This window comes from Heteronotia binoei, chromosome 2 (genome assembly GCF_032191835.1).
Source record: "Heteronotia binoei isolate CCM8104 ecotype False Entrance Well chromosome 2, APGP_CSIRO_Hbin_v1, whole genome shotgun sequence".
Taxonomy (NCBI): Eukaryota; Metazoa; Chordata; class Lepidosauria; order Squamata; family Gekkonidae; genus Heteronotia; species Heteronotia binoei.
This window is the reverse complement of record NC_083224.1, coordinates 40,562,345-40,578,034: the sequence shown is the minus strand read 5'-3', so window position 1 is coordinate 40,578,034 and position 15,690 is coordinate 40,562,345.

Sequence of the window (15,690 nt, the reverse complement as noted above, 5' to 3'; positions counted from 1 at the left end):
CACTGTAGCCTGAAATGCTCCCCAGCAGCAGCACATCTGGAGGAGCATTTGGGGCTTCAGGAGGGGGAGACAAGAAGGTCAAACTCCACAAATGGAAACCACAAAAATGCTAGATCCAAGTTACCTAGTTAATGTTTTATTAGCATGATTACGCTAAACCAGGCTTGATTTAAGTGTCTTTGGCACAAGTCAATCTCAGGCCAGTTTCTTTATGCATTTACTTAAGAAGAAGACTGCAGATTTATACTCCGCCCTTCTCTCTGAATTAGAGACTCAGAGCAGCTTACAATCTCCTATATCTTCTCCCCTCACAACAGACACCCTGTGAGGTGGGTGGGGCTGAGAGGGCTTTCACAGAAACTGCCCTTTCAAGGACAACCCTTGTGATAGCTATGGCTAACCAAGGCCATTCCAGCAGCTACATGTGAAGAAGTGGGGAATCAAACCCAGTTCTCCCAGATAAGAGTCCGCACACTTAACCACTACACCAAACTGGCTCTCTACACGCATTAACAGCACCATAACACGAAGCTTCAGTTGATTGGACTTCATGATACATTCTGTTGAGATGTTGTTCTATCACATTAATGAAGTTCTATGCCCCCTTGTTCTCACAATTTTGCTGCTAAATGTTTCTTTTTCAGTGGATGTAGCACTTATTTCTTTCAAGGTGAATGTGGTGTAAGTATTTATTGTTTCTATGCACACTGATTTTAGCATACAATTTTAACACGAAGACATAATTTGCTAATTAAATATAATTCCAGTAAAACCTATTAACGGGGTTAGAGAGGGTGATTTAACCATAGAATGCTCCTTTGTGTCATTGGCCGTGTTTTTTATGATTATCTTTTATTCCTTGGCTCTCTAATAAGTGTGTTTAGTCCATCTTCAACAAAGCATGAAGAGAGATAATGATACTTAATAAAACTCCATTGCAAATACTTGGGAAACGACATGTTATTGCAATTCTTCTAACAGGAAAGTGCAAAAGAATATGAATGGGGTGGACCTGAGGCCTACTGTAAGAGCTGATGAAAGGAATACTCCAGCAGCTAAGCTGACACTATCACAAAACATTGCTTTATATGAAAAGAACATTTTAAAAGGCTTTCTGGATCAACAAAATTCCAGAAATATATTCAGATGCACATTGCCTTAGAACTGGGCCCCCCAATCCGTGGACCCTTTTTGGAATTCTGTGAAAGCAAAACGGTTGCCACCACCACAAAACATCTGCCTGGGTCAGAATGGCTCTTTGCTTTGGGGAGAAAACACTGTTTTGTAATGAAAAGGGAAGATTAGCTTCCTGTACAGCCACAGAAGAGGTCACCAACCCTTAAAAGTTAAAGGCTGCATCTATAGCCAAGCTGAGGATGTGCTGCTGTGACACGCCTCCCCAGAAGTATCTCAGTACCTTGCTAGCTAGCTGGTTAGGTATGACCAAAAGCTCTCTTTCTCTCTCTTTTCTCTTCCAGTCAAGACCCTTTAGAATTTATCTCCATCACTAAAAAATTACGTGGGCACCAGACAATGCTAGGTGGGTGTCGCACTGGTGATAGCTGCTGTTGAAAATAGTAATCTATTTAAATATCACAGCTGATAGTCACTGCTTATCCTCCATGAATTTGTCTGATATTTTAAAAGCCATCTAAGCTAGTTATGTTAATTATGTATTGTGTCAAGAAGGGTTTTTAAAAATCTATTTTGATCTTCCTGCCGATCAATTTCATTGAGTAATTCCAGGATATAGTATTGTTACATGATTCCTGCTTCTTCAAGAAGCAAGAACTTGTAAGAGGTAGCAATTATCTGGGTTAGTCCCCTGTGGAGGAGGGAACATGGAAGACTATGGCTGAATTCAGACAGCCAACATGAGCAAGATAGGCATGGTCCCCAGGTGGATTAAAAAAGCAAGGTCAGACAGGCACACTCACCCTGTCCTCCAGTGTCTCTGAGATGGATCAAATAGCTACCACTTGGGAAGTGGTAGAAAATTCTTCTGCCACACTCCATCCATCTTTCTGGGTGTCTGAACACGGGAGTGTGCAAGCAAGGTGGATTAGGTTTGATTCCCCACTCCTCCACTTGCAGCTGCTGGAATGACCTTGGAGTTGTCTTTAAAAGGGCAGCTGCTCTAAGAGCTCTCTCAGCCCCACCTACCTCACAGGATGTCTGTTGTAGAGGGGGAGGAGAAGGTAAAGGAGATTGTGACCACTCTGAGACTCTGAGATTCAGAGTATAGGGCAGGATATAAATCCAATATCATCATCATCATCTTCTTCTCTGTAGTCTGGAGATGAGCTATAATTCCAGGGGATCCCCAGGTCCCACCTGGAGGCTGATATCCTTTGCCCAAGGTCACTCAACATGCTTTCATGGCAGAGTGGGGATTCAAACATTAGTCTACCAGACCGTAGTCTGACGCTCTAACTACTACACCACACTAGCTCTCCATAAGTGAAGGCAAAGAGGGCATCAGGCCCACTTGCCCAACTCAGAGCTCCACAGAGAGATTGTGCATTGCCATGGTGCTTCAGCCAACTCACAGCAGCTTTAGCTCATAGACCTGGCCAAGCCATCTGTTTCCTTCCCAGACTCAAATTGAACATAAAAACTTAAGAGAAACCATGTTGGATCAGGCCATTGGTACATCCAGTCCAACACTCTGTGTCATACAATGGCCAAAAAAAACCAGTGGCCATCAGGAGGTCCATCAGTGGGGCCAGGATACTAGAAGCCCTCCCACTGTTGCCACCCCTTGTTTCTTCTTCATGGGTCATGCCCACCCTTATCCTTTCAGCTGGGATGGTCACATCCTACAAGCTCTGATAGGCACTTGGACAGAGCCAACAATTAAGAGTCATCAGGGAATCAACCGCAATTGCTTAAATATTACAATTTTTTTTAATAACAGGCTCCAGTTCCCAGGAGGCATGCCATTCTGCAGCAAGCATCTAGGCACTGAAACCAGATTGCAGACTCACAACAGGAAAAAAAAAAGTTTCCCCCCTCTATGCTTGATTCATACATCTCTACAATATACTTTGTACAGCTCTTAATAAAGACATATTGTGAAATGCTAATGATTCTTATTAACACCTTAATGATTAGTTACCCATATGAAAAAATATTAGACAATAGCAGCTTTGCATGCAAAAACAGGAAGGCAAGCACCTCAAAAAGCAGGGCTTCATAGCCCTAGGGACATATAATTGTCAAGAGTTCCTCTTGCCATGATGACTCCATGTAACCTCTCAGGGTCCAGTTTAACTTCTTATCAGCCTGCCCTGCCTGTTATGTCCGTAACATTGAGTAACCATTTCTGCCCTGAGAAAGGAAACATCAAGGCCAACTGGCATTATCTGACTCTCAGAGAATGTATACTTTCTTTCTCTCACACTGAGGGGCTTGGAATGCTAGTGGGGGACAGAAGGGAATGCAATTGATAGATTTTGGCACTTGGCATTTGAATGTAGAACAGATGAACCCAAACCTAAGGGAACTGAGGCCAGAAGCCTCAGTTTCAGCAAGAAGTATCATGCATGCTATACCCATCTAATCACTTAATAAACTACCTTTGTTCATCAATGAAGGAGTACTTATCGGTGAGAACTGTGGAGTTCTTATTGATGAGAACTGTGCAGAACTTGACTATAATATGAAAAGTTATAAATTTATAAGAAGAACCTTGCTGGATCACAGTAATGGTCCATCTAGCATTGAGGTTGGATAACCAGATACCCACAAACAGGGTATAATATAGTGGGTTCCACGCGTGGAAGAGACGAGGTGGTAGTGATCATAGCTCTTTTATTAGGTACAGCATGCTATACCTAAAAGACTAACTCAACTATATACACATCCAGGTTCCCATGCAAGCACGCCATTGGACCATTCAAATCAGCAGGGGGGCCATGATTGGAGCAGGGCAGCAGGGGTTTGGATCCTACTGCCCATTGTTCCTGAGTCCCCAAGCTCAGGCCTAAAGGCTCCAATGAGCCAGGCAGGAACCCCATTCCAAAGTCATGACATTAGTTCGTATACACAACACAGGGATACAGAGAACAAAATTTCTTCTTATTGTTCCTCCCTCCCAACTGGTATTTAGAGGTATTTTGGCTCCGCGCATGGAGATCCCATTAAGCCTTCATGGTTAATAACAATTAATGGTTGAAATAGCAATCGGAATGTGTAATGCAGGGTTTGGATGGTCATATATGCGAGGTGTACATTTGTCCCCTTGAAAATAATATATTTGCCCCAAAGGAAGAGCCCCTGCCTCCAATGTGCCATCAAGTAAAAAAGAGAGGGTTAATGTATGTTCATGTCTCAGATACGTACAGGAGAAAGAGCAAAAAATTGGAGAGACCTCTTTAAAAATCCACAAAAGCTATGAGTACCAGAGGCCCCAAGAAGAAAGTGGGGTGGGGGAAGCAATTACTCATTCAGAAAGTATTATATTTTACAGGGGCTGTTCACAATTTATGTGTTATCAGGACATTCAGAAATGGTTACACTTTACCGGGATTGTTTGTGCTATACTGTTATCATAACAATATTTGCACAGTATGATACACTATACTGTGTATCATAAAGATATTTTTTACATTATTAAGGACAATTGGATTCCCCCCCCCCCTTTCTTTTTGTGACCGCTGGTGCTCAGCATCTTTGGAGGTATGTACAGTGACACAAAACTTGACGTGCATAACTTTTTTTAGGTGGTCTTCCTTTTGGGTAAGTACGGTAGGTTGGTGTGCCTTTAGGAGCCAGGAACTTGCTGCGGAGAACAGAACATCCCTGCTTGTTTCCAGCACCGCTTAGAAATTGTCATCGCTGTGGCAGCTCTGCATTTGGAACAGGAACACCCTCTCTTAACAAGAAAAGAATTATAATAATATAGTACAAGATGCCAGATGGCTCACACTTGCTCAAAAGCTGCATTAGGGAGGATTCATGTAGGCAGCATCTGGCAAGTTGCAGCTGCGAATTCACCTCTGAAGAAGGGCAAAGGCAAAATTTCACTTTTTCTGTGCCAGTATTTGCTGGATCAGTATCAGCATCTCTGGGGTCCACATTAAATATCTGTAGTGCTTTCCTGCTTCCTCCCTCCCATATTTCCCATCTGTATATATATATTTTTTAAAAACAGAGCCACATTTCTCCCTTGCCTCATCTCATCTTCCTTTCATGTACAGAGGATTATCAGGTACAGCCATGTGATGGGAAACACAAGTCAGCAGCATTTGAAAGTCATATTCAAGTTGATACGTATAAGAAACAGGGCAGAAGCTTCTAGCTTCTGAAAAGTGTGTTGCTAAATTGAAGAAGCAGCTGTTTATAACCTTTCCCAGCATAGATAATTTAGCATGATAGGTTGGTTAGAGAGTCAGATTAGGATCTGATTGACCCACGTTCTGATCACCACTGTGCTATGAAAGGTGGGTGACCTTGATCCAGTCACTCTCTCTTAACTCTGCCTACCTCACAGATTTGTTGCTGGGAGGGTAAAATTGAGGAGGAGAGAATGATATTGTAAATCAGGAAAGGTCAAACTTGCTTAACATAAGAGCCATATAGAATAAATGTCAAATGTTTGAGAGCCACAAGAATCTAATGCCTCTCCTCAAAACATCTTCCAAGTTTCAAAAGGATTGGACCAGGGGGTCCAATTCTATGAACCCTCAAAGAAGGTGCCCCTATCCTTCATTATTTCCAGTGGAGGGAAAACATTTTAAAGGTGTGCGATCCCTTTAAACATAATGGCCAGATTATGCTTGTCACAACCTTGCTCCTGGCTCCACTCCCAAAGCCTCCTCACTCCACCCCAAAGACTCCTTGCTCCACCCCCAAAGTCCCCTGCGGAACTGTAGCAAGTCCCACAGGGCCTTGATCTCCTCTGGCAGTTCATTCCACAGTTTGGGAGCCAGGGCTCCCATAGCATACAATATACATTATGTCTTTATGATCCAAACTCCAAAATATTTGGACCAATTCAGACTTCAGCCCCTTATATGTAGTAGAGCAGCATTTCCCATTTGCAGGGTCATGACCTGGTACCAGGCTACGGAAACCTCAATACTGGGTCACCAGGGGTGGCCCAACAGCCCCCTCCCCTCTCTATCTTCAGTGCTACATGCTGCGCTCCAGCACCTGCCCCCCATGCCGCCACTGCCTGTAGCACTCAGAGAGCACTTCAGACACACTGTGCTGGCCAGAAGCCCTTCCCCATCCCTCTCTGATGTTCAGAAACATCAGAGAGGGCAGGGAAAGCTCCTGGCCAGCACACAGTCTCTGTATCACTCCCTGAGTGTCCTTGGCCTGGACCACGGGGAGAGAACCGGGCCACAGAGGGGAAAAGTTTGGGAAACCCTGCAGTAGAGTGTTTTTAATCTGTGAATTAAAATAGAACAATCTTGTTAATTGGGCTGTTATGTTTTGTATCCTTGCAAACTGGTGTTGCATTGTAAGCTTCCTTGAGCATGACAGAAAATGGGATGTAACTATTTAACATTAAATAAATAAAAAAAAATTGTAAGTCTCCTTAAACATGTGTTGTGGCAAGAAAAGTAACATCTAAGTCAATGAAGCAAACGGCAACTTCCATATATTCTTAAAATTTTACTGGTGAGAAAAGCAGGGCAACCCCCTCCCCCAAATAAATAAAATAAAGAACCAGACATAAATTTCTATTGGTCATGTGAATTTAGGGGGAGGTATTTGTGAATTTCCTGCATTGTGCAGGGGTTGAACTTGATGACCTTGGAGGTCCCTTCCAGCTCTATGATTCTAGAAACCCTCCAGTGAACTGGCTGCTTTCTTTGTATCCTGACAATCCTTGCTGAAGCCATCCATGCAGTTGCTGCTTGCTGGCCTCATTCTTTGTTTTCTTGCATTGAGAATCTGATTTCGGTGTTTGTTGTTGCACAGGAATGTTGACAAGTGGCACCACAATCAGTTAGTCCAGGTTCACGGTCTCATGTAAGACTTACAGGTAGGGTTTCCAGCCTCCAGGTGAGGCCTGGAGTTCTCCAACTATTAGAACTGCTCTCCAGACAATACAGATCAGTTCACTGTAGAAAATGGCTGTTTTGGAAGGTGGACTCTATGGCCCTGTTTAGGTCCCTCTCCTTGTCAAATGCACCTTTCCCAGCAGGGCTGGCTGTATACTGTCTGGTACCCTAGGCAAGGCTAACTTCTGGCACCCCTCCCCTGCACTGATAATGTCACCTAGTCACATGGGGGCACACAACTGGATCGAGGCGGTGCAGCAATACTGATGTTATTAGATCTGTCGGCTGCATTTGATACAGTTGACCATCGGTTGCTGATCCACCGCCTCGCCGACATAGGGGTTGAGGGGCTGGCCTTACAATGGCTCTCCTCCTTCCTCATGGGTCGGGGACAGAGGGTGGCGATTGGGGGTGAGCGATCCCAGAGGCGCACACTAGACTGTGGGGTGCCCCAGGGAGCAGTTCTCTCCCCGATGTTATTCAACATCTATATGCGCCCCCTCGCCCAGATTGCCCGGAGATTTGGGCTGGGTTGCCATCAATATGCAGATGACACCCAGCTCTATCTACTAATGGACGGCCGGCCCGCCTCCGCCCCGGGGAACCTGGACCGGGCTTTGCAGGCAGTTGCAACGTGGCTTAGACTGAGTGGGCTGAAGTTAAATCCAGCGAAGACAGAGGTTCTCCATGTGGGTCGTGGCACTCTGGGGAAGGAAATATCTCTCCCAGCCTTTGACGAGGCGCCGCTGAAGACGGCGCAGCGGGTGAAGAGCCTGGGCGTCTTACTGGAGCCTTCATTATCAATGGAGGCCCAGATAACAGCCACTGCCAAGTCAGCATTCTTCCACCTGAGGCGGGTGAGGCAGCTGGCCCCTTTCCTAGAGCGTCGGGACCTAGCAATGGTGATCCACGCGACGGTCACCTCAAGATTGGACTACTGTAACGCTCTCTACATGGGGCTGCCTCTGTACCGGACCCGGGAGCTGCAGCTAGTGCAGAACGCGGCGGCCAGGCTGTTACTTGGTCTCCCAAGATGGGAACATATACGGCCGGGGCTGCGCGGACTGCACTGGCTGCCAATCGTATACCGGATTCAGTACAAAGTGCTGGTCATAACCTTTAAAGCCCTATATGGCCAAGGACCGACCTACCTGAGGGACCGTCTCTCCCCATATGAGCCCCAGAGAGCACTGAGGTCAGTGGGGAAAAGCAGAATGAATATCCCTGGGCCAAAAGAAGTTAAACTTCAAAGCACCCGCACTCGGGCCTTTTCTGTTGCGGCCCCACAACTCTGGAACCAACTCCCAGAGGAGGTGCGGGCCCTGCGGAACTTAGACCAGTTCCGCAGGGCCTGAAAGACCGCCCTCTTCAAACAGGCGTTCACCAATAACTGAATTTAATGTTTACCGCCAGATTAATAACGTTTACCGCCAGTGTTAATTTAGGAATGTTTTAATTAATTATTGACTATTGACTGGTTTTTAATGTGAATTTTAATGTGAATTTAATGTTTTTATTATTGTATTGTTTACTTGAAATGCTGTTAGCCGCCCTGAGCCTGCTTCGGCGGGGGAGGGCGGGATATAAATAAAATTTTACATTACATTACATTACATTACAATTTTGTGCCCCCAGAAGGTTGGTGACCTAGGCAATTGCCTCGTTTGCTTAGTGGCAGGGCTGGCCCTGTTCCCCAGGCTCCACCTCTAAAATCTTCAGGTGTTTCCCACCCCAGAGCTAGCAACCTTACTTGCAGGCCATCTCATGCAGTGCATCTTCCTTGGTGAGTGATGCTAGGAAACATCATTGTGCTCTTTGATTCCTTGTGATCACAGCATTTGGTCTACAGGAACGTATTATTTTTTTAAGTGTAGATTTCCCCCCTCTAGGATGCTGGTTCACCATAGCTTAGTTCAACAAAAGCATAACTATCCTTTTAAAAATAATGCATTCAGAAAGGCTGCTGTTACAAAATCAAATACTTTCCATGGCTTGAACTAATTACTCTGCCCTTTTCATGTAAAGTATTGCCCCGTCATGAAATTCCTCTGATAAATATTCCGAGAGGCATAAAATGCCACAGGCTGACCCAAGCAAGCTGTGAAACGACTAACAGGATTGGCTTTAATTGCTTGCCCTGTCTCTGAAGGAGCAGCATTCTTGCTGCCAGTTGGTGACAATCTGACCCATTCTGCCTACTCATGACCCTCACTAAAAAAATTAGATCTCATCAGCATGAATAGAAATTTAATTAAACTTTAGATGAAAAATGTAATAAGGCACCAAATATACCCAGAGAATCTATTAAGACATCAAGATAAGTTGTCCTTGAGCAAATACCCCCAGCACCTCTCATTCTTCCTGCTTGCTTATCTAGCAAGAATTTGGGTGCCAGTATATTTACAGATCTAGAGCAGCTGAGCCATATCAGATCTATGGTCTATCTAGTCCAGTGTGATCTTTCCCAAAGTCATCAATTACAGTCTGGTCAAATTACAGAGCGGTCAATTACAGAGGCCAGTGTGGTCAATTACAGAGGTCAAAGTCTGTGCCTGTTGTTACACCCCAAATCTGATATCCAGAGGATTTCTACATAAAGGCTCCATATAGTCATTGTAGGGATAACTGCCCTGACCTGGCTAGCCCAACCGGAAGCTAATCAGGGTCAGCCTTGGCTAGTATTTGGAAGAATGACCTCCAAGGAATATCAGGGCTGGGATGCAGAGCCTGGCAATGGCAAACCATCTCTGAAGCATCTCTCATCTTAAAAATCAGTCTAGTTCACCATCTAGTGCTGCACAATACTAAAAGAGCTAGAACTTCTTGCTGCCAGGCAATCTTAGGATCACTTGGCTATTCTATACATAGTCATATGGTAATTAATTAGGAGAGAGCCACTGATGGACTATATGCTGCAGATTTGTTTAATTCCTTTCAAACATTTGTCACTGAGAATTCACAACTACACCCACCAGTCTAGTTCCAGATTTTGGGGGAGTCTGGGCCCCTATCCCCTTCTCTTGTCCAGTCCTCCTGCTCACACCTCCCTCTGCACCCCCCACAGCTTTGCATCTTTCCACCACTTTCTCACAAGCCCTCTCAATGCTCATGCTCACAGATACTTGCACCACCCACTTTGCCTTTCCCTGATGATGCTGAGCAGCATGTATGGGTGGGAGCATGAATGGCAGAGTGCTTGCATATAAGTGGGTGGAGGAAAGGCATGCAGGTTAGCAGCAGTGTGCCCCACTAGAAGTCCTGGGCCCCAACAGCTGCCCCACTACAGAGTAAAATGATGCCAGCCCAGATGTTCATAATACAGATGGAGAACTGGTTCTAATTGCCAACTTGTCCAAGGACAAGGCAATGAATCCCTAAAGAGCTATTACACAGAGGCTAGTGCCCTATATTTTAAACCCCTTGACCACACTGTAAGCCAGTCATTCCTTCATGATTAGATGACAGATCTTGCAAAAGATATCTCAAGTCATACTTTATTTTATAGAGCATCTCCCCCACTCCTCCACAGAAGAGCAGGCAATTCTCTACAGGCTTAAAACACCCCTAGGAAATGAGTTTCTGTAAGGACAGCTATTGTGGTGTAGTGGGTAGAGTGTTGGACTATGACTTGGGAGACCCAGAAACTATCGCTAGATAATAATCAACCAGTGACTTGGGGCTTTTCCGCACCCTTGAATTACTCCTGATTTTCTTGGGAGTAAACTCATAAGCATTGGAATTGGCTTGGGCATGGTTCTTCAAAACATTTGCCCTTTCTCTGCATTTTCTCAGGAGTCAGTTTATTTTCTTTTGCACATTCTTTCAATAGTGAGCATTTTCAAGGGAGGGTGCTGTCATCATCACTGGAATCATCACAGTACCCACCATTTGTTTTTTGTACGTTTGTACTGATATTATGACTGCATTTTTTTTTAAAAAACCCTCATTTAAATAGCGATAGACTGATATACTGCTGTAATGATAAGTCAAGCAAGTTCTCTGAATTTCCTGCTTTCACTTTATTAAAAAAGTTAAGTCCTTAACACCTTCACCTTTGGAGATATGCCTTCTCCGTTATATCTCCTCATATCTGCTGCTGCCTCAGGCACACTGAGCGTGATCGATATCCTGTCCCGGCAGAGTTGCCAATTTCTGTTATCTCAGAAGAGACCCTTCTATGTATGAACCAATAATACACAGAGGAAGACCAACTTTCTAGAGGGGGGAAAAAATCAGCTTTAATGCATTAAGGTGGGGTGAGACCTTGCACCGTCTGCCTGGAATTAGCAATGAGACAATCAACAAATATATAATAAAAAGATTCCCACCGGAGAGCTAAAATTACACATTTTTCTCGCTATTGGTGATTTCATTTCTGCAGGTGCAAAGAGATGACCTTTTGAAGGGTCCAAACATAGATCAAAGGATTTACTAGTAGTTCAAAAATGCATTATTTGGTTCAGAGAAGAAACATCCCATCAATTTAATTAATATGCAGATTGATATAGAATACAGATATAGTCCTGAATTAAGTACCTGCTGTTCCTCATTCTTAAAATTTTCTTATGATGCTGTGTTTTCCTACAATCTAGGGTCAGAGAGCTAGTCAGACCTTACCCAAAGCATTTCTAAATTATGGATGGTTTATTAAATCCCCAAAACTGAATCTGGGTTCATCATAAGGGAAAGAGAAAGGGAAAGGGCAAAGCTGGGACTTCTGAGAACCTGCTTGACCTATCATTTCAGCAGTACTCAATAGATCAATATGTTAGTGCTGTCTTTTTTTTTTTTTTAAAAGATCAAAAATGAAACCACTCATCTTCACAACAGGGGTGGGGGTGGGGAGGAAGTGGCTTGACAGTGATGACAGTCCAGCCATCAAAAAGTGGGCTGGAGGTGGGTGGGAGCGGGCAGAACACAGAAAACCACAGCAACATTATGCATGAGGAAAAAGGTGACTCAAAACTGGCTCCCAGAAAAAGGTTGGGGTAAAAGTGATCTCAAAAGAAACGAAAAAAATGGGGGAGGGGAACAAAAAAACCCAAAGTGAAAACTAAAGGCACACAAATGTGTGCCAAAATTTGGGGACAAACTGAAGCAGTATTGGCTGGAACTACTGAAAAAAAACCATGCAGAAAAGCCCTTGCTCACAGCCCAACCCACTTCACAAGATTGTAATGAAAATAAAATGGGAGAAGGGACAACCGTGTATACCACCCTGACTTCCTTGGAGAAAGGGAAGGATGAAATTGCCTCCAACCAACCAACCAGCCAGCCAGCCAGCCAGCCAACCAAGGGTTTAATAAAGACTTCTCAGTACAATATTACACTTCCCAATACCTTGACGAAGGAGCCATGAGACCTGAACTGATGAAAAACAGAAATTTACAGTCCCATAGCATTTCTTGAAATGAAGTTCATTCATTTCATTTACAGAAATTTGTATGTCACATTTCTGCACAATCAAGGTACCAAGGTGGCTAACAGTTAAAATAAAGCATTAGAGGAAGAAGAAGAAGATATTGGATTTGTATCCCACCCTCCACTCCGAAGAGTCTCAGAGCGGCTCACAATCTCCTTTACCTTCCTCCCCCACAACAGACACCCTGTGAGGTGGGTGGGGCTGAGAGGACTCTCACAGCAGCTGCCCTTTCAAGGACAACCTCTGCCAGAGCTATGGGCTGACCCAAGGCCATTCCAGCAGGTGCAAGTGGAGGAGTGGGGAATCAAAGCCGGTTCTCCCAGATAAGAGTCCGCACACTTAACCACACCACCAAACTGGCTCTCCAGTTATATAAAACATACTCTAAACACAAGCCATAAAAACATTAAAATCAAAACTAAAACACATAATAAAAGCACATAAAACTGTAATTAAAATGTGGGGCAGGAAGCAGGGATAATTGAGGGAATGGCAGGCAAAACTAAAGTCTCCAGCAATCGGTGTTAGACTGCAACAGAAGGGGACAGGTATGTGTCTTTGGGGAGAGAGGGTTCCTCAGTTTTGGTTCAATGGCCGAGAAGGCCCTCACTTGGGTTGCTATATGTCTGATCGCAGGAGGTGGAGGCACTCAAAGCAGGGCATCCACCAATGACCATAATGATTGGGTAGATTTATGAGGGAGTAGGTCCCTCAACTATAGGGTTGCCAAGTCCCCTGTGGCCTCCGTACCATAGAGTTTTCCCTCCCAAATTGCTAGAGCATCTGGGAAAACCATAGAGTTTTCCTGGAAATGCCTAGAGCGGCTGGCACGATAACGTCACTTCCAGGTGAGGTCATTGCGCCGGCAATGTTGGGGGAGGTCCCCCCCCACTGGCCAAATGTGGGCTGGTGGGTTGGGAACCTCCAGGGTGGGAGAACTCCGGCCTGGCCTGGGGGCTTGGCAGCCCTACTCAGCTATGTTGGTTCAAAGCCATGTAGAGTTTGAAAGGTCAATACCAGCACCTTGAATTGGGTCCAAAAACAAATTGAGAACTAGTGTCAATGGTCCAAGCCTGGAGTAATATGGTCCCTACCCTGCAATTATGATATTCAAGGCGTGCATTCCCATTCCAGCATGAAACAAAATGGAGCAGCTTAACTAAGCAACATCATTCCAAATGAGATATTCAAAATATGATTAAACATTTTTGAAGATCTCATTTGGAATGATGTTGCTTAGTTAGGCTCTCACATGAACTTGAACACCTTGCAAGACTTCCTATAGCTCCTTCGAAAACGAGCACACTTTATTTACAGATGGAGGGAGAGAAAAAAACCCATTCACTTTCTTATCTTCTATATATTAATAAGACATTAGATATTTTTCAGCCTGCTCCCTAAAAGAAATCATTGGCAACCCTTGATAATGACTGTGGCACAAGATAGCTTTTTAAAAGTATTCTATCCACAGCTTCTTTTTGAGAACGGCTTGAGTAGCTGTGAACAGTCAAATCATATATTTGATGGCTTTCTGATCTTTACTGAAGGGGTTCTCCTCATTAGTTCCTTCTTGCACTTTCTTCTTCCCTCGCCGCCTGTCTGGGTCTAGATGTTTGAGTATCTTATTGTCTGGCTGTCTCAAGATATACAAGATACATTCAGGTGTCTCATTATCTGCACTCTGGGCTCACAGTTCAAAGATATGAGACTCAAAATGGAAGTCACACCCACCCACTTACCCACAACACTTTCATTTGGCTTTTGAACAGGCTTAAATGGAATATACAAGGCTGCTCAGCTAAAAGGAAAAAAAATCTTGATGTATTTCTGAATTTTCTGTGCTATGGACCAGTTGGTATAATGTTGCATTTACATCATGGCTTCTGAAATGATTCCCATGTGTACATAAACCTTATCTGGAATGGATCATTCAAACAAAGGATGGAGTTGCTACCTTGAGTTGGATTCATGCATAGCTGTACTTCAGGCAGGGCTGATTCCAGGTTTGGGAGGGGGGCTGAGCAGAGAATGTCAAGGCCCCCCCTCCACTGTTCACCACCAGCCTCTCTAAATGCTCCCCCCCCACTTGCTTGCCAAACCTCCCAATTTCTGCATTCACACCAGCCTGCTCTGCCTTCATACCCTTTCTTGATGATGATACCCTGCACATTTTGTAGGGACTATGGGTGGTGAAGCACTGACAAAAGAAGCAACTGGGCATGCAGGCAGGTGGCAGGGGAGGCACATGGCAGGGGTTCTTGGTGGTAGTCTCCAGTAGCTACCCCTCCTCAGGGTAAGCTGACACTGGTCCTGAGTTCAGGGCATCATTGTTCATTGAGGCTGACTACATCTTTTCCAGTTTTATATACTGGCATTGATGGCACTCACACAATTGGGATGACACTCAATTGCAATATTAGGATTGAGGGATATAGCTTATTTAAAAGGGGCAGACAAATCTGGAAGGGTGGAGGAATCACATTATATGTAGAGGAGGTATATACTTGTGAGGAAATATGCGAATCTGAGCATGGAAGTTCAATTGAGAGTCCCTAGTTAAAAAATAAAAGGAGTAAGAAATAATAGAGATATTATGGTGGGGATCTGCTATAGACCACCAAGTCAGGCAGAGGATTTGGATGAGACACTCCTAGAACAGATTACAAAGTTCTCAAAGAGACAGGACATAGTGGTCATGGGAGATTTCAATTACCTGGATAGCTGTTGGGAGTCCAACCCTGCTAAAAACAAAAGGTCAAATAAATTCCAGACTTGTCTTGCTGACAACTTCATTTTCCAGAAAGTGGAGAGGGAAATAAGGGGATCTGGTATCCTGGATTAGATTCTCACCAACAGGGAAGAACTGGTTGATGAGGTGAAAGTAGTGGACACCCTGGGTAGTGATGACCATGTAATTTTGGAATTCACAGTCTTGGGGAAAGGAAAAGCTATATGTGGTCAGACATATAGGTTGGACTTCTGGAAAGCAAATTTTGACAAAGTTATGCTGGATAGAATCTCATGGCCAGAAATACTTAAAGAGAAGGGAGTGGAAGAGGGGTGGGAGTTACTTAAAAGTGAAATGTTGAAGGCACAATCATAAATGATTCCTAGGAGAAGGAAAAATGGGAAGACCCTAAAGAGGCCAAGATGGCAAAATCAGGGAATCTCAGTCCCCACCTGGTGTAAGCCAAAATGCCCTCAAAAGAGGATGGGGAATTGACAGGTGGGCAACTTTGGCTCAAAAGGACC